This window comes from Oncorhynchus kisutch, linkage group LG9 (genome assembly GCF_002021735.2).
Source record: "Oncorhynchus kisutch isolate 150728-3 linkage group LG9, Okis_V2, whole genome shotgun sequence".
NCBI lineage: Eukaryota > Metazoa > Chordata > Actinopteri > Salmoniformes > Salmonidae > Oncorhynchus > Oncorhynchus kisutch.
Window position 1 is genome coordinate 4977224 of NC_034182.2, and position 25194 is coordinate 5002417.

The window sequence follows — 25194 nt, forward strand, 5'->3', positions numbered from 1 at the left end:
CTGATTTACAGCGCGCTTCTTGTGTTTGAACAAAAGATTCTTCAGCACTTAGTGTCCACCAGCCACTGTCCAATAGGAATGAAGCACCGGTTAAGCAAGACCCTAGTGTTGGAATTACACGCTATTGCGCTGACAAATAGCCTTTTGACATCATTAGATTTGGACTAATACCAGTGAAGCTTGACATTACTTCTGTGAATGCCCACAATTTCAAGCAGAAGCCTGAATAGTCTTCCAAATATTATTCCGGTGCCTAAAGTTTACTATAATGACATCTACAAATACTATTTTAATGAACCTTGGTTGAATAACAAAGATTAGGTTCCTCAACCTACATTATACTACTCTTTTTTTGAGAGGACTAATATTCCTTTCAGAAACACATAGTCATGTTAATATCAACCTAATACCAGAATCTTAATTAGCCAACTGAATTACCAAAAGAGCCCACAGATATTGAAAGGGCAAAGTAAGAACAGTATCAACAAAATAGTCACAGGGGACAACAGCTTGAAATCGAATATTACAGTACCAGTACAATTCAACATTTTAAATATGTGAATTACATATGCAACAACGCAATCAGTTTCACAGCCACAGAGCCATGAAAAGGTCGGTTCTTTTCATGAATATTAATATATTTTGGGAACATGCATGGGGCAGTTTTCACTTATAAATGAATTTATGCAATTGCTAAAGTAGGATCCTTTGCCAAGAATCTATAATGCAACACAATGACAGCTCATGACCAGGAGGAGGTAAGGTGCCACTCAGGCAACGGCAGAGGCAGACAGTCTCCTAGACAACAGGACATTAATAACGAGCAGCTTCCTTGGGAAAAATTAACTTCCTCTATCAGTGGTTGCTGAAACTGTTGAGAGCGATGGTGTATGGGCAGAACTGGCCCCCACATTGTTCATTCATCTCTCTCTCTCTCTCTCTCAAACACACACACACACACACACACACACACACACACACACACACACACACACACACACACACACACACACACACACACACACACACACACACACACACACCGTCTCTTGCAGTCTTTGTAGGCAAAGTGGCAAATATTTAAATATGGGTGATAAGGCAACTGTCAGGGACTAAGGGCTTGAATACTAATAGTGTAATCTAATATATTTTTACTAGCAGTCACAGGGTACCACTCTCTGACAGATTTCCACTGGAACATTCTCTGAACATGTCCTTGACTGTGCCCAAAGGGTTGTGTAAGGACAACACTGACTTCTATTTGTGAGACTATTTTGTCTGTCTCTATCTTATGTCTTTCTCTGTATGGTCTGTCCCACTGACAGCTGCATTCATCACAACGTCCACTGTAGCCATATTCTACAGTCACATTTACATTCTACAGGCATATTCTAACAACTTGTCAAGTAGTCTAGGTGAATGGAATAAGGCGGAGTCAGGCGCAGGACACAAGTATGAGTAAAGCCACGATATTTACTAAAATTCAACAATAATCCAACTAGGATAAACATGATCAATCCAGATCACGTATACGGAACATCTTGACAAAAACAATCGCACAAAACAACAGGGGAAGCCAGAGGGTTAAATAAGGAATGCTGATTATCGAATGAAAACAAATCAAATCAAATCAAATCAAATTGTATTTGTCACATACACATGGTTAGCAGATGTTAATGCGAGTGTAGCGAAATGCTTGTGCTTCTAGTTCCGACAATGCAGTAATAACCAACAAGTAATCTAGCTAACAATTCCAAAACTACTACCTTATAGACACAAGTGTAAGGGGATAAAGAATATGTACATAAAGATATATGAATGAGTGATGGTACAGAGCGGCATAGGCAAGATACAGTAGATGGTATTGAGTGCAGTATATACATATGAGATGAGTATGTAAACAAAGTGGCATAGTTAAAGTGGCTAGTGATACATGTATTACATAAGGATGCAGTAGATGATATAGAGTACAATATATACGTATACATATGAGATGAATAATGTAGGGTATGTAAACATTATATTAGGTAGCATTGTTTAAAGTGGCTAGTGATATATTTTACATTTCCCATCAATTCCCATTATTAAAGTGTCTGGAGTTGAGTCAGTGTGTTGGCAGCAGCCACTCAATGTTAGTGGTGGCTGTTTAACAGTCTGATGGCCTTGAGATAGAAGCTGTTTTTCAGTCTATCAGTCTCAGCTTTGATGCACCTGTACTGACCTCGCCTTCTGGATGATAGCGGGGTGAACAGGCAGTGGCTCGGGTGGTTGTTGTCCTTGATGATCTTTATGGCCTTCCTGTGACATCGGGTGGTGTAGGCGTCCTGGAGGGCAGGTAGTTTGCCCCCGGTGATGCGTTGTGCAGACCTCACTACCCTCTGGAGAGCCTTACGGTTGTGGGCGGAGCAGTTGCCGTACCAGGCGGTGATACAGCCCGACAGGATGCTCTCGATTGTGCATCTGTAGAAGTTTGTGAGTGCTTTTGGTGACAAGCCGAATTTCTTCAGCCTCCTGAGGTTGAAGAGGCGCTGCTGCACCTTCTTCACGATGCTGTCTGTGTGGGTGGACCAATTCAGTTTGTCTGTGATGTGTACGCCGAGGAACTTAAAACTTACTACCCTCTCCACTACTGTTCCATTCATGGGGATAGGGGGGTGTTCCTTCTGCTGTTTCCTGAAGTCCACAATCATCTCCTTAGTTTTGTTGACGTTGAGTGTGAGGTTATTTTCCTGACACCACACTCCGAGGGCCCTCACCTCCTCCCTGTAGGCCGTTTCGTCGTTGTTGGTAATCAAGCCTACCACTGTTGTGTCGTCCGCAAACTTGATGATTGAGTTGGAGGCGTGCGTGGCCACGCAGTCGTGGGTGAACAGGGAGTACAGGAGAGGGCTCAGAACGCACCCTTGTGGGGCCCCAGTGTTGAGGAACAGCGGGGTGGAGAAGTTGTTGCCTACCCTCACCACCTGGGGGCGGCCCGTCAGGAAGTCCAGTACCCAGTTGCACAGGGCGGGGTCGAGACCCAGGGTCTCGAGCTTGATGACTAGCTTGGAGGGAACTATGGTGTTAAATGCCGAGCTGTAGTCGATGAACAGCATTCTCACATAGGTATTCCTCTTGTCCAGATGGGTTAGGTAGGGCAGTGTGCAGTGTGGTTGAGATTGCATCGTCTGTGGACCTATTTGGGCGGTAAGCAAATTGGAGTGGGTCTAGGGTGTCAGGTAGGGTGGAGGTGATATGGTCCTTGACTAGTCTCTCAAAGCACTTCATGATGACGGAAGTGAGTGCTACGGGGCGGTAGTCATTTAGCTCAGTTACCTTAGCTTTCTTGGGAACAGGAACAATGGTGGCCCTCTTGAAGCATGTGGGAACAACAGACTGGGATAGGGATTGATTGAATATGTCCGTAAACATACCAGCCAGCTGGTCTGCGCATGCTCTGAGGGCGCGGCTGGGGATGCCGTCTGGGCCTGCAGCCCTGCGAGGGTTGACACGTTTAAATGTTTTCCTCACGTCGGCTGCAGTGAAGGAGAGTCCGCATGTTTTAGTTGCGGGCCGTGTCAGTGGCACTGTATTGTCCTCAAAGCGGGCAAAAAAGTGATTTAGTCTGCCTGGGAGCAAGACATCCTGGTCCGTGACGGGGCTGGTTTTCTTTTTGTAATCCGTGATTGACTGTAGACCCTGCAATATACCTCTTGTGTCTGAGCCGTTGAATTGAGATTCTACTTTGTCTCTATACTGACTCTTAGCTTGTTTGATTGCCTTGCGGAGGGAATAGTCACACTGTTTGTATTCGGTCATGTTTCCAGTCACCTTGCCCTGATTAAAAGCAGTGGTTCGCGCTTTCAGTTTCACGCGAATGCTGCCATCAATCCACGGTTTCTGGTTTGGGAATGTTTTAATCCTTGCTATGGGAACGACATCTTCAACGCACGTTCTAATGAACTCGCTCACCGAATCAGCGTATTCGTCAATGTTGTTGTCTGACGCAATACGGAACATATCCCAGTCCACGTGATGGAAGCAGTCTTGGAGTGTGGAATCAGATTGGTCGGACCAGCGTTGAACAGACCTCAGCGCGGGAGCTTCTTGTTTTAGTTTCTGTCTGTAGGCTGGGATCAACAAAATGGAGTCGTGGTCAGCTTTTCCGAAAGGAGAGCGGGGCAGGGCCTTATATGCGTCGCGGAAGTTGGAATAGCAATGATCCAAGGTTTTTCCAGCCCTGGTTGCGCAATCGATATGCTGATAAAATTTAGGGAGTCTTGTTTTCAGATTAGCCTTGTTAAAATCCCCAGCTACAATGAATGCAGCCTCCGGATATATGGATTCCAGTTTGCAAAGAGTCAAATAAAGTTCGTTCAGAGCCATCGATGTGTCTGCTTGGGGGGGAATATATACGGCTGTGATTATAATCGCAGAGAATTCCCTTGGTAGATAATGCGGTCAACATTTGATTGTGAGGAATTCTAAATCAGGTGAACAGAAGGACTTGAGTTCCTGTATGTTGTTGTGGCAACACCACGTCACGTTAACCATGAAGCATACGCCCCCGCCCCTCTTCTTACCAGAAAGATGTTTGTTTCTGTCGGCGCGATGCGTGGAGAAACCAGCTGGCTGCACCGACTCCGATAGCATCTCTCCAGTGAGCCATGTTTCCGTGAAGCAAAGAATGTTACAGTCTCTGATGTCCCTCTGGAATGCTACCCTTGCTCGGATTTCATCAACCTTGTTGTCAAGAGACTGGACACTGGCGAGGAGAATGCTAGGGAGTGGTGCACGATGTGCCCGTCTCGGAGTCTGACCAGAAGACCGCTTCGTTTTCCCCTTTTACGAAATCGTTTTTTGGGGTCGCCGGCTGGGATCCATTCCGTTGTCCTGGGTGAAAGGCAGAACACAGGATCCGCTTCGCGAAAGTCATATTCTTGGTCGTACTGATGGTGAGTTGACGCTGCTCTTATGTTCAGTAGTTCTTCTCGACTGTATGTAATGAAACCTAAGATGACCTGGGTACCAATGTAAGAAATAACAGGTGAGTATAATGAAGACAAAACAAAAACGAAAATGAAACATGGATCGGTGGTGACGAGAAAGCCGGTGACGTCGACGGCCGAACGCCGCCCGAACAAGGAGAGGGACCAACTTCGGCGGAAGTCGTTACACAACGATATTCTTTAAAGACGTCCTCCAGTGATTTTTGAACTATTACTGTTGAAAAGTTTTATCCCAAGTATAAATACAGTGAAGTACCACACTAAAGGGTACAAAATAAATATTTTTCAGGTAAATGTTGTTTTTTAGACACCTGCAAACTTCAAGGAGACGGGCAGGGCATTCAAGGATCTGGTCTGATGGGAATCCATGATATCATCAGCCTTCCCCCTTGATTGAGTAAATATAGAGGACAAAAGAGGAAAGCCCCCCCCCCCCCCACTTGTGCTGTCATGACATACCTGGACCACTTATTGCGATGTTACTTTTGTTAAGTAAACCAGGTGTTAAATGAGGTGAAGAGGAGACTGGAGTACCACTTTAAAATAGTTTATTTTGATGGTGTCACGACTTCTGCTGAAGTGGGCTCCTCTCCTTGTTCGGGCGGCGTTCTGCCGTCAATGTCACTGGCTTTCTAGCCATCGCCGCTCCATTTGTCATGTATCCATTTGTTTTGTCTTGTTCCCTGTAAACCTGGTTTTCATTCCCCAATCAATCTACATGTATTTACTCCTCTGTTCCCCATCATGTCTTTGTGTGAGATTGTTTGTGTTACGTGTGTATTGTTGACGCGCCAGACTGGCTTGTTTTTTCCGTGTTATTTTTCACGAAGATATTTATTGTTAAACATAATTCTTGTGACTGCACTTTTGCCTAAATAAAGTGTGCGCCTGTTCACAAATCTCTGCTCTCCTGCACCTGACTTCGCTACCAGTACGCACACATCTCACAGATGGTGAAGACATTGAGCAATGAGATTTCAACCTTTATTCACCCACTCAAAAAGACAGGCAACACTTATTTTTTTACATTTTGGTACTTCAGAGTTTGAAAACTATACTTGACCATTAAATCAACTACATTTAGATATTGGAGCAGCGTTGAGAATGATCTGACTTGACCTAAACACTGATTTTGACCCCATAACTAATCTATGAAGTGTGTCGATAAGCTGTTTAGAAGCAGTTGCCATTTTGGGATGTAGGGTTCTTTACATTAAATGAGGATAAGAGCCTGAGCTAAGAATAGGAAAACAAACAGTATCAACTGGGAACTTTCTGATTTTGCACACTCTTGAAAAGCACCCTGATGTGTGTAAAACAATTCTACTCATGGTGCAAAATGTATCTTCTAGATTTAGGGTCTATATTACTGTAGGGTATAGTCATTCTGTGTAACACAGTTAGAGCTGTAGCTTTGAACAGCATTCTGTAAACCTTTGTCCTTGTAAAAGTTTTTTTTTGAGGGACAAAAATGTGATATACAATAAATCAACAAAATGTACTGTCAGAACAGGCATTGATGCTTTAGCTTCTTAAGAACTCTCATTGGCCCACCCACTGGCCCCCTTGCGGTCAGGTGCATATTTCAGGCAGGTTGACATCGTCTGTAATATATCTGCCTCTGTCGCCTTTGACTCGCCAAGACATACCTGCTGTAAAGGGGCAAACAAATATTAGCTCGACAAGGTATTCACATGTCATGTAAAAGGCCATGATTTGTACTCCACTGTACCTATAATGACACTGCAAATGTTGGAGTCCTCAAAGGCCCTCTTCCATTTTTCAGGGTTCTGTATAGAACACAAGGCCATTTGTCAGGGTTCTGTATAGAACACAAGGCCGTTTGTCAGAGTTCTGTATGGAACACAAAATATGTACTTTAAATACGTACACACCACTACTTATTTTAAAAGTGAAACACATATGGTAATAGTTTACCAATGCATTGCTCTCTTCACCACGTCTGGGATGTCTTTAACCCAAGGCTTTGAGATCTAAGATATTTGTAATTTTACAAAAGGACACTAATGGATTTTTCCATCCAGTACTACATGACAATATGTCATTCAACTCATGCCAATTAAATATGTAATTTCTCACCATGCATTTTTGAAAGTCATTTTCCATTAGCTGCTCTTCCATCTTTAGTAAATCTTTCTCCGTCTCGTTCAGGTTGAAGTTGAATTTCTCAACCAGACTTGGGCGACTGTCCTTGAAAAAGGTCACAGATCACACAAAGGAGATGTAGGACTCTTTTTTTGAAATTCTGAAACAAAGTCGTCGTACATTTGTTCACTTCTAAACATAACAGCCTAATTTCAATGTCATAAAACATTTGCTTAAAAATAATTAATCATACTTGCGTCCAGGATAGGAAAAGGGTCTGAGCCTTTGCAGTGCTTTGGTGAGGGGGATCTCTCATCTGAAGAGGCAGGAGACCTCTGTCTCCCACATTACCTATCCCCGGAGCATGAAGGCTCAACATTCACTGAAGTAAAATATTGGACAATATGGCAATTCTTGGTACAATTAGAATACATTTCCCAAATACATCAATCAAGAATGAGAATAAGAGGGTGACTGACGTTGTGAAGGGTCCTCACTATAATCGCTTGGTGGCTTGTGTTTTAGTTGGCCATTTCCCCATCCCCACACTTGATGGCTTGAGTGGTGTTTTAGTTTGCCATTTCCCCTCACCACCAATACTTGGTGGCTTGCAGGGCGTTGCAGGGCGTTGTTGCTTCTTAAGTCTTGTTCACATTGACAGTTTGAAGTGACTCGATCCTATTTTTTTGCGTATCTTATTTGTATCTGTTCTTTTTCCTGCAGTCTGAACAGCCGAAAAGCACATGGAATTGGCTATTTCAAGCCACATTTCAAACCACTTTCATATATTGTTGCTTGCTAGCTAGTCTAGTCTGTTGACAGTTTGACAAGCACATGTCACATCTTATCCTTTGAGGCTTTAAAAGTCTTCTGACAGTATGAAAACATCCATGGAAAGCATTTTTGTCACCTTAGCTTGCTACATTCTGTAACTTCTAAGTGATAGGATGCTAGAGTACCACCAATCAGCCTACACCACTGTGCACACACCCATCGTTACTATGACAACTAGCTTAGGCATGTCAGCAAATGACTGCTGTCTGAACACACAACTCCTATGTGGTCACTTGTAACTTACAGATTGGACAGTCAGTATTCCAGAACGGATTTGAAAATCAAACCTGATTTGAGCATTCACACCTACAGTGTGAACAAAGCTTTAATGGCACTGGTTTTCAGGCGCTTCAGAACAGATTTTAGTGGGGACTTGGGTAGGCCCAAAAAATGTACACACATTTGTAAGGCAATGTAAAAGGCAACCTAAACACAATCTAATTTCAACCAAACGTTAAACCAAAATGATAAATGGAGAGTTTCATACTTGCGTCTTGTCACTGGAAAAAGGTCTGATCCTTTACAGCGATTTGGTGAGGAGATCCCTCAATTAAGAAGGTGCCCGAACCCTCATTCTCCAGGATTAATCCATGTGAGAGAACAAGATGATTCTCTGCAATAAAAGATTGGACAACATAATGCCAATTGTTTATACAATTAGAATACCTTTCAATTTAAATTCATTTTCTACATTACTTTTTACTTTTTGCATGTTCAAGTATAATGTATCTGCTATTTATCTAATGTCAGTTTTATCCTCAGAAGTATGAAATGACTTCCATTTCAGAGAGGGTGTGGACCAATCCTTTATTGCTTTGTCCTATTGATTTGGGGGCCACCACACAGCTTGGTCTTTGATCCAGTGCTCTGGAATTAAACCTTCCTTCTCATTTTCCATCCACTCTGCTCTGGCACACATCCTCTGAGATGACAACCTGGGGAAATAGACAGTCAATATAATATAAGGCCTAATTGCAAACCCAACTATTCCAATAGATGTGATCTTCCTTGGCAAAACTGTGCAACAGATAGATCACTGTGTATTGCCTATGATAGGGCAGACACTGCCTTGTTGTGATAAGGCCCTGGGGATAAATAATTGATCTTGCATTTGCAGATAATTGAGATACTTGCAATGTTGTCTTTGGAGTCTTTGGAGGCACATGGAAGTAGTTGTCAGTTTGAGTATGGTCAATGACATCACAGACAAGGTTTCCATGGTCTCTTATTTCTTTGACAAATGCATATTGGTCCTGGAGGAGGAAGCAACCATCTCATATGTTTTTCTTGATGCAAGGTTGGATGTTCTTGGAAGAATGTTTCACTTTGCTTGATTCAGACAGTCACTTATACCAATGGATTATGCCAGTGACCGAGGTTGTCGGGCAAATTGTTTTTGGTTTTCTGAGATGGAGACAGTCTGTATGTTCTAGGGCCTCGTTCAAGGAAAATCAACATCCTCCTCACGACACCCAAGCACACCATATGCATAGAATCTAATGGAAACCCTGAAATACAAGAAACTTCACCATCTATCAATGGAGATGTATATCTCTCCACAGTCCCCAGGTCCAGAACAGAGGCTGAGAAATGCACAGTATTAAATAGAGCCACAACTAAATGGAACTCTGTCACCTCCGGTAACTCAAGCTAGCAATTAAACCAGATAAGAAAAACTATGAAAGGACACTTTACAGCACGACAGGGACTGTGAAGAGACACACAGACATTTGTATGCATGTTGTGTTGTATTCTGCATTGCATTATTATCAAGGCACAAGGCGAGACCCAGATGCAGACACAGGAAGCAGATGGTTGGAGTCTTACAATGTTTATTAATCCAAAAGGGGTAGGCAAGAGACTGGTCGTGTGCAGGCAAAATCTCAAAATCATTTCAGAGTCCAACAGGTACCTGAAGGGCAGGCAGAATCAAGGTCAGGGCAGTCAGGATGATCAGGCAGGATGATCAGGCAGGCGGGAAAGTTGTCCAGAGTCAGGCAGGGGTCAAAACCGGGAAGACAATCAATAGAGAATAAAAAGGGAGTACGGGGAAAACACGCTGGTTGACTTGACTAAACATACAAGACGAACTGGCACAGAGAGACAGGAAACACAGGGATAAATACACTGGAGAAAACAAGCGACACCTGGACGGGGTGGTGACAATCATAGGGACAGGTGAAACAGATCAGGGCCTGACTATTATGTATTGTATTATGCATGTGATACGTGGTTGGGATATGGCTGTGATATGTGGTTGTCTCGCCTGGCTATCTTAAGATAAATGCACTAGCTGTGGGTCATTCTGGATGGGAGAGGTTGCTGAATGGCTAAATTGTAATGTAAGTGTAGTGCTATGTTCACTGAGTATACCAAACATTAGGAATATCCTAATATTGAGTTGCACCCCACCCTTTTGCCATCAGTACAGCCTTAATTTCTTGGGGCATGGACTCTACAAGGTGTGGAAAGCGTTCCACAGGGATGCTGGCCCATGTTGACTCCAATGCTTCCCACCGTTGTGTCGAATTGGCTGGATGTCCTTTGGGTGGTGGGCCATTCTTGATGAACATAGTAAAATGTTGAGCGTGAAAAACCCAGCAGCGTTGCAGTTCTTGACACAAACCGGTGCGCCTGGTACCTACTACCATACCCTGTTCAAAGTCACTAAAATCTTTTGTCTTGCCCATTCTCCCTCTGAATGGCACAGATACACAATCCATGTCTCAGGTTAAAGCCTTGAGACAATTGTCTCAATTTCCATGTACTCTTATAATCTCCACCCGACACAGCCAGAAGAAGACTGGCCACCCCTCAGAGCCTGGTTCCTCTCTAGGTTTCTACCTTTCTAGGGAGTTTTTCCTAGCCACCGTGCTTCTACATCTGCATTGCTTGCTGTTTGGGGTTTTAGGCTGGGTTTCTGTATAGCACTTTGTATCATCTGCGGATGTAAAAAGGGCTTTATAAATACATATGATTGATTTGAAGTGACATAAATAAGGGATCATAGCTTTCACCTGGATTCACGTGGTCAGTTTGTCATGGAAATATGTTTTGTATACTCAGTGTATATTGAATATAGGATGAAAAACAGACAATGATTAAACAGTGAGAATATGCAGAAATGTCTCAAATATGATGAAAATGTGATGTCGATCTGATGTTGCATGTTTATTGCATTTACAACACCACATAACATGAATTGTGTTGTAATTTCCACAGATTCTACATGACATTTTCAACCATTCTAAGTGGAATTTTCAATGCAATTTCAACATATACGTTGTTTTTATAATTATGTTGAAATTAGATTGATGTAACAACCTGTTAGTCATTGTTTTAAAGTTGAAGTTTTAGCATAATTCCAATGTTTGCAACACTGGTTGAAATGGTATGAAAACTACTGGTTGATTACTTTTTTGCAAAACCAAATGTGTTTCAAACATAGATTCATCGTCACAATATGTTGAAATGTTGCTTCAACCAGTTTGTCCCCAGTGGGTACTGAGGTTGTTGATGGAAAAAACCCAAGAGTTTTGCATTAAAATATGTCTATTTTGGGGCAGAGCCAGCTAGACCAACAGAAATTGAAAAAGGCTGAAATTGCTACTTAGAATGAGGCAGGAAAACAGCCCTTAGAGTCATAAATCAATCATCTGAGATTTTATGGCGGCTGCGAGTTGAGAAGATCCCTGTTAAAAGCCATTGTTTGTAAGGCGGAGAGAGACCTGTGATGACTATTAAATGATGGAGGCAGGCTTTTGTGCTGCATAAATACAGGAGTGAGACAGCCCAGCTCACGGACATTGGGGGAAAACACTGTATTCTCAGGTCTGTTAGCTTGGAGGACTAAAGGGTTATGTGAATGTCAAGTGTCAAGTGAAATATCAATGGATTTGTCAGTGAACTAACAAGAGTTAGAGAGGTGTTCCGGTTCCTAGATGTATTCAAGGACATGCTCAATGACATTTACTTGTTTCTCCATGAGCCGAAAAAATGCTTTAGTAAAGGAGTGGTGTGTCATTTCTGTATAAACCAACAGTAATTGTCATGAGAAAGAGTAACTTTTCAAACACTGAACCTTAGTAGTGAAAGCCAGCCTCCCTCTGGGTCTTGAATTGATGCCGTGGAATTGCATCCGTTGACATTAACTGAGGCTGAGGAATGATTTAATCATTATCATTCATGACCAGAAACAGAGAGGCCTCCATCTCTCTGTGTTGAACACTGAAACAGAATCACAGCCCGTGTGTGCCAGTCAAATTACAGCTGTAATTGATTATTTGGGAGACGATGACAAAATCAGAAATCAGGTGCAAAACACATTTCGGGAAGAGCTCTGGCTTATGCAAGAACGAACAGGCATGAATACCAAATAGACTTCACTTCACTTTTAGAAATGGTTGTATAGAGACAATCCAGAACATGGTGATCTCCATCTTCCTGGGAGGCGTGAGGAGTTTTAGGCACAGCCCCTTAATGACTATAGAAAGAAGTTGTGCCAGACTGCCACTGGCGGAGTATAATGAATGTTCTCATTTTCAGCCGTTTTCAATTTGTGTCATTATGGCCCCCGGCCGCTGCCACGTCGCCACCATGTTAAGTTCAGCAGTGAGGTTAGATCAATTTGTTTGCTAAACAGTATAATTGTGCTTTAGCTTCATTGGCAGCACACGCTTAAAAGGGCCAATTTGAGGAACATGGAGAGAGTCTCGCACAGAGAAGCCAAAATTGCTCTCTTCTGAAATTGCACAGAAAACTATTCATTTGGAGAGAGAATTTATATATTTTCTCTAAACACTAAAGGCCATTAAATCTGGGATTTGTTGACATTTCAGTGAGGGCCTTTTTGCATATTTAAAATCCTGAACAATGTGCTGAGGATTATTTCTCAATATTTGCTCACCGGAGAGAATTAACCTGCTGTATTAATGTCATTTTTAGAAGTAAACACTTCTGGACTCCAGCTTCTGTTTCAGTGAACTGCTGTGTTTGCTGGCGTAGGGAACTGTTATCATGAGACAAACATGTTGAAGTAGTTGATTTGGAGCGTATTATACACCTTCTACCCAAATATTGGCTTCAGCTGAAGTATGAAATCATCAGGATAGGCTAGGCATAGAGGTATGCGTCAACAAGCTACAATCGATGTGATTAGAGCTCTATAAAAATCTAATTCGCCTTTGGTAAGGGACAATTTTTTTTTAACAAAACATTGACGTCTTCTGACATTTAGCTGGACAAATGAGTTTTCTCCAGCACGCCTGTGTTACTGAGATATGAGGGGATGCCGAGTCACAAACCTATTGCTTCTGCCATCAGAGTCCCAGCAGACTTCCGAAGACCAATAACACTGTTCTGTTGTTGAAAGGCAATGATCCTAATAGACTATGTCCTCGGTCATTATTTAATGTCAAGCCTTACTGTACTTCAAAGGTTCCCTGTGTTCCTTGTCATGTCAATCAACCTCTGTTTTTTCCCGTGTCTATTTCTGTCTTATTCGTGTTCTTTGTTATTCACTCTTTATTGAAGTCACTGCCTTCCCTGATGAAGATGGTAGAATGTTTAGAGATTCGGTGACATACTAGGTGACAGATGACACAACAGAGCCATCGCTCCTAGCATGGGTTGTTAATCAACGGCTGTGTTAATGACTCATAGATTCATCTGAAATCCTCTCCACCTCATGATTCAAGTACAAACACACACATGTGCACTAACATCAAATCAAATTGTATTAGTCACATGCGCAGGTGACTAATACGCATGTCTACAGATGTGAGTGCTACGGGTCTGTAGTCACCTTAGTTTTCTTTGGCACCGGGACTATGGTGGTCTGTTTAAAACATGTTGGTATTACAGACTTGGACAGGGAGAGGTTGAAAATGTCAGTGAAGACAGCTGGTTGGTCAGCGCATGCTCGCAGTACACGTCCTGGTAAGCCGTCTGGCCCTGCAGCCTTGTGAATGTTAACCTGTTTAAAGGTCTTACTCGCATCGTCTGAGGAGAGTGTGATCACACAGTCTTCCAGAACAGCTGGTGCTCTCATGCTAGTTTCAGTGTTATTTGCCTCGAAGTGAGCATAGAAGTAGTTTAGCTCGTCTGGTAGGCTCATGTCACGCTCACGCACGTGCACATACACACACCCTTGCATACCCCCACACACCCTAAACTCACTACTGTATAAAAGCAAGTCTTCATACTTTGCCTGTTGTGACACATCTCATTATAAGAAAATAATACTTGCACCCCAGGTAACACAGCCTTCCCAATGTTCCTTCTCATCTCAGCAACAGTCCTAATTAATATAGGGTTATGTAATGGCCTTGGCAGTGATATACAGTAATTAGGCCACTGAAAGGTTAATTGCCAGGTCTGCTCCCACGTCCACTGCAGTCAGACAACTCACTGAACTGGCTCATTGCCTTTAATACTGATACTTACCACTGATGAAGCAGACCTTCTCGGTCATTGCAAAGAGAACATGGTTCTGACAGAAAAGGTTCTTTGTTCATGTGAAAAAGTAGACATGTAATATTGTACACTTACAGCATTTGCAATGCAATGAAAGATACTGTAAGTAAGATTCTTCAGGTGTTGCAGAAGTGAAATCTTGCTAATCTGGTATTCACCAGAACAAATTAGATTAAAACCCAGTCCTATCTGGTTGTGCATTGCCAATGGATGTTGCTTTGACTGAAACGTCTGATCACATTGTCAATGAAACTTAATCAACTAGTTGAGACCTCCTTCACTGGCAAGTCTCACCCGTCATTTCAATTTGAGTGACCAGTCTGCCTGAAGATTTTTTAATATATTTTTTAATCGCTTTGGTAATTTGTATATAATTGCAACAGGTGTAATGTCTGTAATCTAATGTAAGAAAATCAAACAAATGAAATGAATGAAAATAAACATAAGGTTTGGCATTACAGTTATCGCTTTGGTACTATTTTCACAAGTATGTGGTACATTTTCACAACACTTAGTACAGAACTGGTCACAGAGCCAGTCTTTCATTCAGAACCTGCCATTGTGCATTCATTTTGATTGTAAATATATCACCACACAACCATTGATTTGAAATGTAATGAGAACATTAGTTTAAACACCAAAAGACAACATAATGATAGCTTTTCAATGTAGTCTTTTTAACTACCAGTTAATCCAATAGAAAGCAAGATATGCGTTTCAAGTCACCCTTAGAAGTGCTTAAACTAATATGCTACAATACTGTAAATTACGACATTTTTACGTTGGGTAATGTAAGTGTATTGCCTAACAAAATTGACAGAAAGTATAAGGGCACAAGGCGAGACCCAGATGCAGACACGGGAGGCAGATGGTTTGACTCTTTGGTATTTATTAAACAATCCAAAAGGGTAGGCAAGAGAATGGTCATGGACAGGCAAAATGTCAAAACAAGTTCAGAGTCCAGGAGGTACAGAGTGGCAGGCAGGCTCGAGGTTCAGGCAGGCAGGTACGGAGTCCAGAAAACAGGCAAGGGTCAAAACCGGGAGGACTAGCAAAAAGAGAATAGAAGCAGAAGTATGGAAAAACACTCTGGTTGACTTGAAAAACAGACAAGACGAACTGGCACAGAGCGACAGGAAACACAGGGATATATACACCAGGGAAAATAAGCGACACCTGGAGGGGGTGGAGACAATCACAAGGACAGGTGAAACAGAAAATCTATAATTTCCATCATATCTATGCAATGTGTAATCAAAGGTGTGATCAATGAAGACATCCTCTACAATTAATCATGCAGAAGAACGTTACATTTTTCAGATATGATTGCAACATGGTTGTACCGTCTGTAATCAAATGTAAGAAATTAAATGAAACAAATGAAATGAGTAAAAATCAAACAAGTTTAGCACTAATTAATTTTCATCAAGCCCATATTGAGCATTTGGGTATAAATTCTCATCCACATCTCAGTATATTTACTCATTGTTAATGTACCGTGGGGGAAACCTTTTGGCAAGGCAATTCCAAGCTTGACATTGGTCTGCATTGATCTCGTCTCATGACTCATCCATGGCCAGAAGGAGGGTGGCACACTCATGGGGATGATCGATCGTACACCTTCCACCTCCATGCTGAAAATAATTCCTCAGTAGGGTTGAGGAAAGGAGAGTATGGGGGCAGGTATAGGGTCACCAAACGGGGATGGGCCCGAAGCCATGCCTGAACCACCTCTGCATCGTTGAGCCTGACACTGTCCCAAACATTGAAATGGGTAACCCCTTCCCCTTAACAGGCCTGCTCAATTGAATTGAGAAACACAATGCGGTGTGCAATGTTATAGGATCCAAGTAATGGCATACGTCCTACCACACCGTCTTCCGTGACAGCTGCAACGTGTGGGTTAATTATTTGGGTTAGTTATTTTTTACACTATAGTTACAATATGATATTGTAGCATGTGCATCAAATACTAACAGTAATACAGTATATAGTGCTGTACCTGAACATACTCTGCCCCCAGTTTTTTCACCCGATTTCTCTCAAAAGGCACAAGGTAAATGTGTTGCATAGATACCTGGTGGCTCTTCAAAAGGCGGACGATGTTTGGTAGGCTGATGGATGCCACATTGGCAAAGGTGTCATAGTTCTCCTCAATGGCCTCCTTTGTTTTGGACAGCTGTATATCATTCCTGGTCCTCACCATTTCCACCACTGCCAAATCCTGTTGGTTGGTCAGCACACGGCCACCACCATGGGGTCTTCTGTCGATTCTGAAGGTAGAACAGAGTATACTGTCAATCGATCATACTGTAAGAATACTGTAACATGTTTTGTGAATTTACACGCATTTATAATATGCACACTACCGTTCAAAAGTTTTAGAACAACTCCTCCTTCCAGGGTTTTTATTTATTTATACTCTTTCTATATTGTAGACATCAAAACTATGAAATAACACATATGGAATCATGTAGTAACCAAAAAAGTGTTCACCAGGCTCCCCTGCCTCAGCCGGATCACCAGGCTCCCCTGCCTCAACCGATCTGTCAGGTTCCCACGCCACAGCTGACTCGACAGGTTCCCGTGCCTCAGCTGAAGTGACAGGTTCTTGCGGCAGGGGTGACCGGCAGGGGTGACCGGTCTGTTCCTGATCCCCAGATTTGTCCCCTTTGACAGAGTCCTATGGCTGGAGCCGCGTGTCGGGAGGGGGCACTGTCACGTATACTCCCTCTCCGGCCTCTAGGTCATCAGGCTGCTGATTATCCCACACACCTGTCACCATCGTCTCACGCACCTGCGCTATATGACACTCACCTGGACTCCATCACCTCCTTGATTATCTTCCCTATATCTGTCACTCCCTTTGTTTTTTTCCCTCAGGTGTTATTGACTCTGTTTAATGTCGGTGCGTTGTTTGTTTTGTGTTCATTGTTTCTTTTATTTATTAAAATACTCACTCCCTGAACTTGCTTCCCGACTCTCAGCCCACTTGTTACCAGTAGTCACCTGGAATGCATTTCAATTAACAGGTGTGCCTTCTTAAAAGTTCATTTGTGGAATTTCTTTCCTTCTTAATGCATTTGACCCAATCAGTTGTGCTATGACAAGGAAGGGTGGTATACAGAAGATATCCCTATTTGGTAAAAGATCAAGTTCATATTATGTCAAGAACAGCTCAAATAAGCAAAGAGACTTTAAGACATGAAGGTCAGTCAATACAGAACATTTCAAAAACTTCAATTGCAGTCGCAAAAACCATCAAGCGCTATGATGAAACTGGCTCTCATGAGCACCGCAACAGGAATGGAAGACCCAGAGTCACCTTTGCTGCAGAGGATAAGTTCATTAGAGTTACCAGCCTCAGTTATGGTGTGGGGGTGCTTTGATGGTGACACTGTCAGTGATTTATTTAGAATTCAAGGCACACTTAACCAGCATGGCTACCGCAGCGATACGCCATCCCATCTGGTTTGGGCTTAGTGGGACTATCATTTGTTTTTCAACAGGACAATGACCCAACACACCTCCAGGCTATGTCAGGGTTATCTGACCAAAAAGGAGAGTGATGCATCAGATGACCAGTCCTCCACAATCCCCCAACCTCAACCAAATTGAGATGGTTTGGGATGAGTCGGACCGCAGAGTGAAGGAAAAGTAGTACTGAGCAAGACTGTTGGAAAAGCATTCCAAGTGAAACTGGTTGAGAGAATGCCAAGAGTGGCTATTTGAAGAATCTCAAATATAAAATATATATTGATTTGCTTAACACTTTTTTTGGTTACTACATGTGTTAGTTATTTCATAGTTTTTTATGTCTTCACTATTATTCTACAATGTAGAAAATAGTAAAAATAAAGAAAAACCCTTGAGTAGTTGATCTTTTCAGATTGAGGTGAACTAATTTGGCAGCCTCTGCCATGGTAAGGCCTCTGTTTACCATATGGTCAACGACGATGGCCCGGACTTCATTAGGCACAACCGTTCCCTGCCTTCTGCCTCCCTCTCTCTGATGTACACCTGTCTGACGAGGCCCATGCCCACCTCTTTTTTAAATTTAATTTTACATTTTACCCCCTTTTCTCCCCAATTTCGTGGTATACAATTGTTAGTAGTTACTATCTTGTCTCATCACTACAACTCCCGTACGGGCTCGGGAGAGACGAAGGTCGAAAGCCATGTGTCCTCTGAAACACAACCCAACCAAGCTGCACTGCTTCTTAACACAGTGCGCATCCAACCCGGAAGCTAGCTGGAGGAGACACCGTGCACCTGGCGACCTGGTTAGTGTGCATTGCGCCCGGCCCGCCGCAGGAGTCGCTAGTGTGCGATGAGACAAGGATATCCCTACCGGCCAAACACTCCCTAACCCGGACGACGCTAGGCCAATTGTGCGTCGCCCCATGGACCTGCCGGTTGCGGCCGGCTACAACAGAGCCTGGGCTCGAACCCAGAGTCTCTGGTGACACAGCTAGCACTGCCCACCTCTTTGACCTCTTTGATGGGGCCCATGCTGAGCCTTTTTTTATAGGGCACATGCCCACCTCTCTGACAGGCCCCTTGTCCTAGAGCTCTTTGATTTCACCACCCGGGAGGCCCCCCACCTCTTTGACCTCTTTCACAGGCCCATGCCCACCTCTTTGACGGGCCCATGCCCACCTCTTTGACGGGGCCCATGCCCACCTCTTTGTCGGGGCCCATGCCCACCTCTTTGACGGGCCCATGCCCACCTCTTTGACGGGCCCATGCCCACCTCTTTGTCGGGGCCCATGCCCACCTCTTTGACGGGCCCATGCCCACCTCTTTGACCTCTTTGTCGGGGCCCATGCCCACCTCTTTGACCTCTTTGATGGGGCCTGTGCCCACCTCTTTGACCTCTTTGTCGGGGCCCATGCCCACCTCTTTGACCTCTTTGACGGGGCCCATGCCCACCTCTTTGACGAGCCCATGCCCACCTCTTTGTCGGGGCCCATGCCCACCTCTTTGACCTCTTTGACTGGGCCTGTGCCCACCTTTTTGACCTCTTTGTCGGGGCCCATGCCCACCTCTTTGACCTCTTTGACGGGGCCCATGCCCACCTCTTTGACGAGCCCATGCCCACCTCTTTGACGGGGTCCGTGCCCACCTCTTTGACGGGGCCCGTGCCCACCTCTTAGACCTCTTTGATGGGGCCCATGCTGAGCCTTTTTTATAGGGCACATGCCCACCTCTCTGACAGGCCCCTTGTCCTAGAGCTCTTTGATTTCTTCCTCTCCCTTGCTGACTATCCCGCTCCATGTTGAAAGAAATTGCAAGTCTTCACACACACCCTTTTATAAGGTGACCAATTGTGGTTACCACTATGTGAAATCAATTAGCAATAACGAGTAATCATTAGGTATGTATTAGATGTTTACACTATTTTTAGTTCTGTAGTTCTCAAAATCCATATATAGTAGGCAATCCAGTTAACCAAACGGTTGAATTATTAACCATTAAGCACAGTTGGATTAAGTGATGGTCAAATGTATTTAAGCAAATGAGAAGAGAATCATATGAAAAGCATTTCTTTATGAAAGGCAATTACTTTATATGAAAGGTATTTCACGATGAAACACTGATTAGGTTTGGTGGGAAGATCACGGCGTGATTTTATGTATTGAACTTAGTCAATTGAAGATGTGCTTAAAGGTTTTTGATGATCTGTTTTGAGTTATGTACTAGGAGTTGTGGAATTTCACCACATACTTGTGAAAGCAATAAAAAAAACGAATATAGAAACTTAATTAATATAACACTATTTTATGTATCTCTATGGATACAGCACTTCAAAGCTATGTTCTCAACAAGTTCCATTTTCATACTCCAAGCCCACAAGTCATTTAGAGCAAATAATGACCTCAAACCGTTACAGCTTTACGGATATAATGACTTGGTATAATAATGTATAACAAAGTAGTTGACTGTCCAGGGAAGCTATTGAAGAATGTAGTGCGTCTACAGCAAATGCATGTTGACTTTAGGTTGATATCACACTATCTCTGTACATAATGCATATTGACTTTAGGTTGATATCACACTATCTCTTTACATACTGCATATTGACTTTAGGTTGATATCACACTATCTCTGTACATACTGCATATTGACTTTAGGTTGATACCACACTATCTCTGTACATAATGCATATTAACTTTAGGTTGATATCACACTATCTCTGTACATACTGCATATTCACTTTAGGTTGATATCACACTATCTCTTTACATACTGCATATTGACTTTAGGTTGATATCACACTATCTCTGTACATACTGCATATTGACTTTAGGTTGATATCACACTATCTCTGTACATAATGCATATTGACTTTAGGTTGATATCACACTATCTCTGTACATAATGCATATTAACTTTAGGTTGATATCACACTATCTCTGTACATACTGCATATTCACTTTAGGTTGATATCACACTATCTCTGTACATACTGCATATTCACTTTAGGTTGATATCACACTATCTCTGTACATACTGCATATTCAAATCAAATCAAATCAAATCAAATTTATTTATATAGCCCTTCGTACATCAGCTGATATCTCAAAGTGCTGTACAGAAACCCAGCCTAAAACCCCAAACAGCAAGCAATGCAGGTGGAGAATCACTTTAGGTTGATATCACACTATCTCTGTACATAGTGCATATTAACTTTAGGTTGATATCACACTATCTCTGTACATACTGCATATTCACTTTAGGTTGATATCACACTATCTCTGTACATAATGCATATTCACTTTAGGTTGATATCACACTATCTCTGTACATACTGCATATTCACTTTAGGTTGATATCACACCATCTCTGTATATAATGCATATTCACTTTAGCCTCTTAAAGATCGGACCCTTTTTTTCCAATTTTCACCTATGAGTGCCTTTACTTCTCAGCATCTGGCAGGAGGAGACGGACACACACGTGGGAGCATACACACACTCTTTCTCAGAGATGGACACACTCAGAGATGGACACACTCAGAGATGGACACACACTCTCTCTAAGAGATGGACACGCACACAAACTCTTTCTCAGAGATGGACACACACACACTCTCTCTCTTTCAGAGATGGACTCTCTCTCTCTCGCTTTCTCTCGCTCTCTCTCTCTCTCTCAGAGATGGACACACACTTACTCTCTGTCTGGATGAGCTGATCAGAACTGAGAGTGCCACACTGGGCTGTTCATAACAATTATGTCCACCCGGCTGCCATGCACAACCCCACAGGTGAAGTCATAATGGAGACCTGAGGCCGCTCTTTGCAGTCACAGCTATTTACATTAATATTGGAATCTGAGCAGTCAGGAGCATCTGCATGGAGGCTAGAATTGGATACAGAATGCCAATGTATGTGAGGCTATAAGTATATCACTGGTCACACTGTTGTGTTTATCTTGTCATCTATCAAGCAAGAGTGAAGTATGTATTCACTCTTTTGTTTACATCTTCATTAGTCGTCCTTTCAAATCTGAAATGCATGCGTGAGAATAATTATCCCACATGCCTTTATCCTAGCCTTAGTGGATAGCCTCAGCTGGTTCAGTCTTTTATATCTAGTTTTTACACAGGTTTCAAATTGAGTTTATTCTGGAGAGGACAGTTCAGACAGATGAGATATATTGTGTCAAAACTTGCTAAGAATAGAAAGTAAGTACCCGCGTTTACAAGACAGAGCTGATCTTACTCCCAGGAAAGGCCTGCTCGCTCCAAAGACCTCTCCATCACGGTTGACAACTCCTTGGTGTCCCCTCCCAGAGGTCAAAGAACCTTGGCGTGACCCTGAACAACACACTGTCATTCTCTGCAAACATCAAAGCAGTGACTCGCTGTTGAAGGTTCATGCTCTACAACATCCGTAGAGTATGACCTTTCCTCACACCGGAAGCGGCGCAGGTACTAATCCAGGCACTTGTCATGTTCTGTCTAGACTACTGCTACTCTCTGTTGGCTGGGCACCCATCAAACCCCTGTAATGTATCTAGAATGCTGCAGCACGCCTGGTGTTCAACCTTACTAAGTTATCCCCTCCTCCGCACACTCCACTGGCTTCCAGTTGAGGCTCGCATCATCTTCAAGACCCGAACCTTACGAAGAAGCAAGGGGAACTGCCCCTCACTACCTTCAGGCTATGGTTAAACCCAACATCCCAACCCGGGCAATCCGTTCTGCCACCTCTGCTCTCTTTGCCCTCCCACCTCTACGAGAGGGCAGCTCCAGCTCAGCTCAGCTCAGCTCAGCCAAAGCTCTTCTCTCTCCAATGGCACCCCAATGGTGGAACAAGCTTCCCACGTAATGTCAGGACAGCTAAGAGTACCTGCCCAGCTTCTGAACATCTGAAAAGCAAATTATTTAAATGGTATCTTAAATAAATCTCACAGAAATGACTTGAGAAACATATTGTTTGTGTCTGACTACAGAATAACATTTCTGAATCACTAAACATATGCACTTGTGCTAAGTCTGCAGTCTGCCTGTTATTTTCAGAAGGGGATAAGTGGCCAGAACAACAAAGCTTCGCGTAAACAACTAAACTGTCTTTATTTATATTTAAATCAAATAAAATGTTATTGGTCACATACACATATTTAGCAGATGTTATTGTGGGTGTAATGAAATGCTTGTGTTCCTAGCTCCAACAGTGCAGTAGTATCTAACAGTGCAGTAGTATCTAACAGTGCAGTAGTATCTAAAAATGATTCACAACAATACACACAAATCTAAAAGTAAAATAATGGAATGAAGAATAACACAAACATTTCGGGGGTAATAATGTAAGAAATAACACAAAAAAAAACGAAATACTGCAAAGTTGCTTACAACCAGAGCTGCCATATCTGTCGGCGTCATCGCCATAGAACAATTGTAAGTAGTTATAGTTGAAAAAGTTTAGATAAATGGAAAGATTGATTGATTGCTTGATAGGATAGGATAGCTTGAACAGTTCAAGAGTTACTATTACTGTTGCTGGATAATTTTATGCTAATTTAAATTGTTATAATTTATAAGGATACATTTAAAAAAAAGTTGTTTTAATGTCTGTAACTGAAAGTACTAAAGAGCTGTAGCATTTAAAATGTCTTCCACTGTGTTGTTATGGTTGGTGTAAAGCTCACTCCACAGCTAGCTTGAAATATCGGCGATGGATATTTTTCGTTAGCTCAAACGATTGGTACTTTTTCAAGTAGGGACCTACCGTAAGCTCACTCCACAGCTAGCTTGAAATGACGCAGATGGAGCAATCAAATGAAATCTTTTTCCATAGATCAACGGCTGGTATGTTGTCAAGGAGGGAAGTCATGTGTGTTTGCGAGCAGAGGATCACTGGTTTGAGCCCAGCATGAGGACAGGGACAGTGTGTGAAGCTATACTGTTAGCTGCACACTGACATACAGTTGAAGTCGGAAGTTTACATACACCTTAGCCAAATACATTTAAACTCAGTTTTTCACAATTCCCGACATTTAATTTGAATAGAAATTCCCTGTCTTAGGTCAGTTAGGATCACCACTTCATTTTAAGAATGTGAAATGTCAGAATAATAATAGAGAGATAATATTTCAGATATAATTTTTTTCATCACATTCTCAGTGTGTCAGATGTTTACATACACTCAATTATTATTTGGTAGCATTGCCTTTAAATGGTTTAACTTGGGTCAAATGTTTCGGGTAGACTTCCACAAGCTTCCCACAATAAGTTGGGTGAATTTTGGCCCATTCCTCCTGACAGAGCTGGTGTAACTGAGTCAGGTTTGTAGGCCTCCTTGCTCGCACACACTTTTTCAGTTCTGCCCACAAATTTTCTAAAGGTTTGAGGTCAGGGCTTTGAGATGGCCACTCCAATACCTTGACTTTGTTGTCCTTCAGCCATTTTGCCACAACTTTGGAAGTATGCTTGGGGTCATTGTCCATTTGGAGACCCATTTGCGACCAAGCTTTAACTTCCTGACTGATGTCTTTAGATGTTTCTTCAATATATCTACATAATTTTCCTGCCTCATGATGCCATCTATTTTGTGAAGTGAACCAGTCCCTCCTGCAGCAAAGCACTCTCATTACATGATGCTGCCACCCCATGCTTCACGGTTAGGATGGTGTTCTTTGGCTTGCAAGCCTCCCCCTTTTTCCTCCAAACATAACGATGGTCATTATGGCCAAACAGTTCTATTTTTGTTTCATCAGACCAGAAGACATTTCTCCAAAAAGTATGATCTTTGTTCACATATGCAGTTGCAAACTGTTGTCTGGCTTTTTAATGGCAGTTTTGGAGCAGTGGCTTCTTCCTTGCTGAGTGGCCTTTCGGGTTATGTCGATATAGGACTCGTTTTACTGTGGATATAGATACTTTTGTACCGGTTTCACCAGCATCTTCACAAGGTCCTTTGCTGTTGTTCTGGGATTGATTTGCACTTTTCGCACCAAAGTATGTTCATCTCTAGGAGACAGAACGCGTTTCCTTCATGAGCGGTATGACGGCTGTGTGGTCCCATGGTGTTTATACTTGCGTACTATTGTTTGTACAGATGAACGTGGTACCTTCAGGCGTTTGGAAATTGCTCTCAAGGATGAACCAGACTTGAAGTCTTGGCTGATTTCTTTTGATTTTCCCATGATGTCAAGCAAAGATGCACTGAGTTTGAAGGTAGGCCTTGAAATACATCCACAGGTACACCTCCAATTGACTCAAATGATGTCAATTAGCCTAACAGAAGCTTCTGAAGCCATGACATATTTTTTCCAAGCTGTTTAAAGG

At 42.6% G+C, this 25194-nt stretch overlaps 1 long non-coding RNA gene across 2 annotated transcripts; it reads right to left on the bottom strand.

The window, feature by feature from the left end:
- Positions 1 to 15400: 15400 nt before the first annotated feature.
- On the bottom strand, positions 15401 to 17119 carry LOC116375214 (uncharacterized). Of its 2 annotated transcripts, none has more exons than XR_004210944.1 (4): positions 16899 to 17119; positions 16480 to 16675; positions 15900 to 16049; positions 15401 to 15450 (listed from the first exon to the last, which is right to left on the bottom strand). It is a non-coding gene; the product is annotated as an uncharacterized LOC116375214 (long non-coding RNA). The 2 variants fall into 2 exon arrangements; XR_004210943.1 differs by having other exon boundaries at positions 15900 to 16291.
- Positions 17120 to 25194: the final 8075 nt, after the last annotated feature.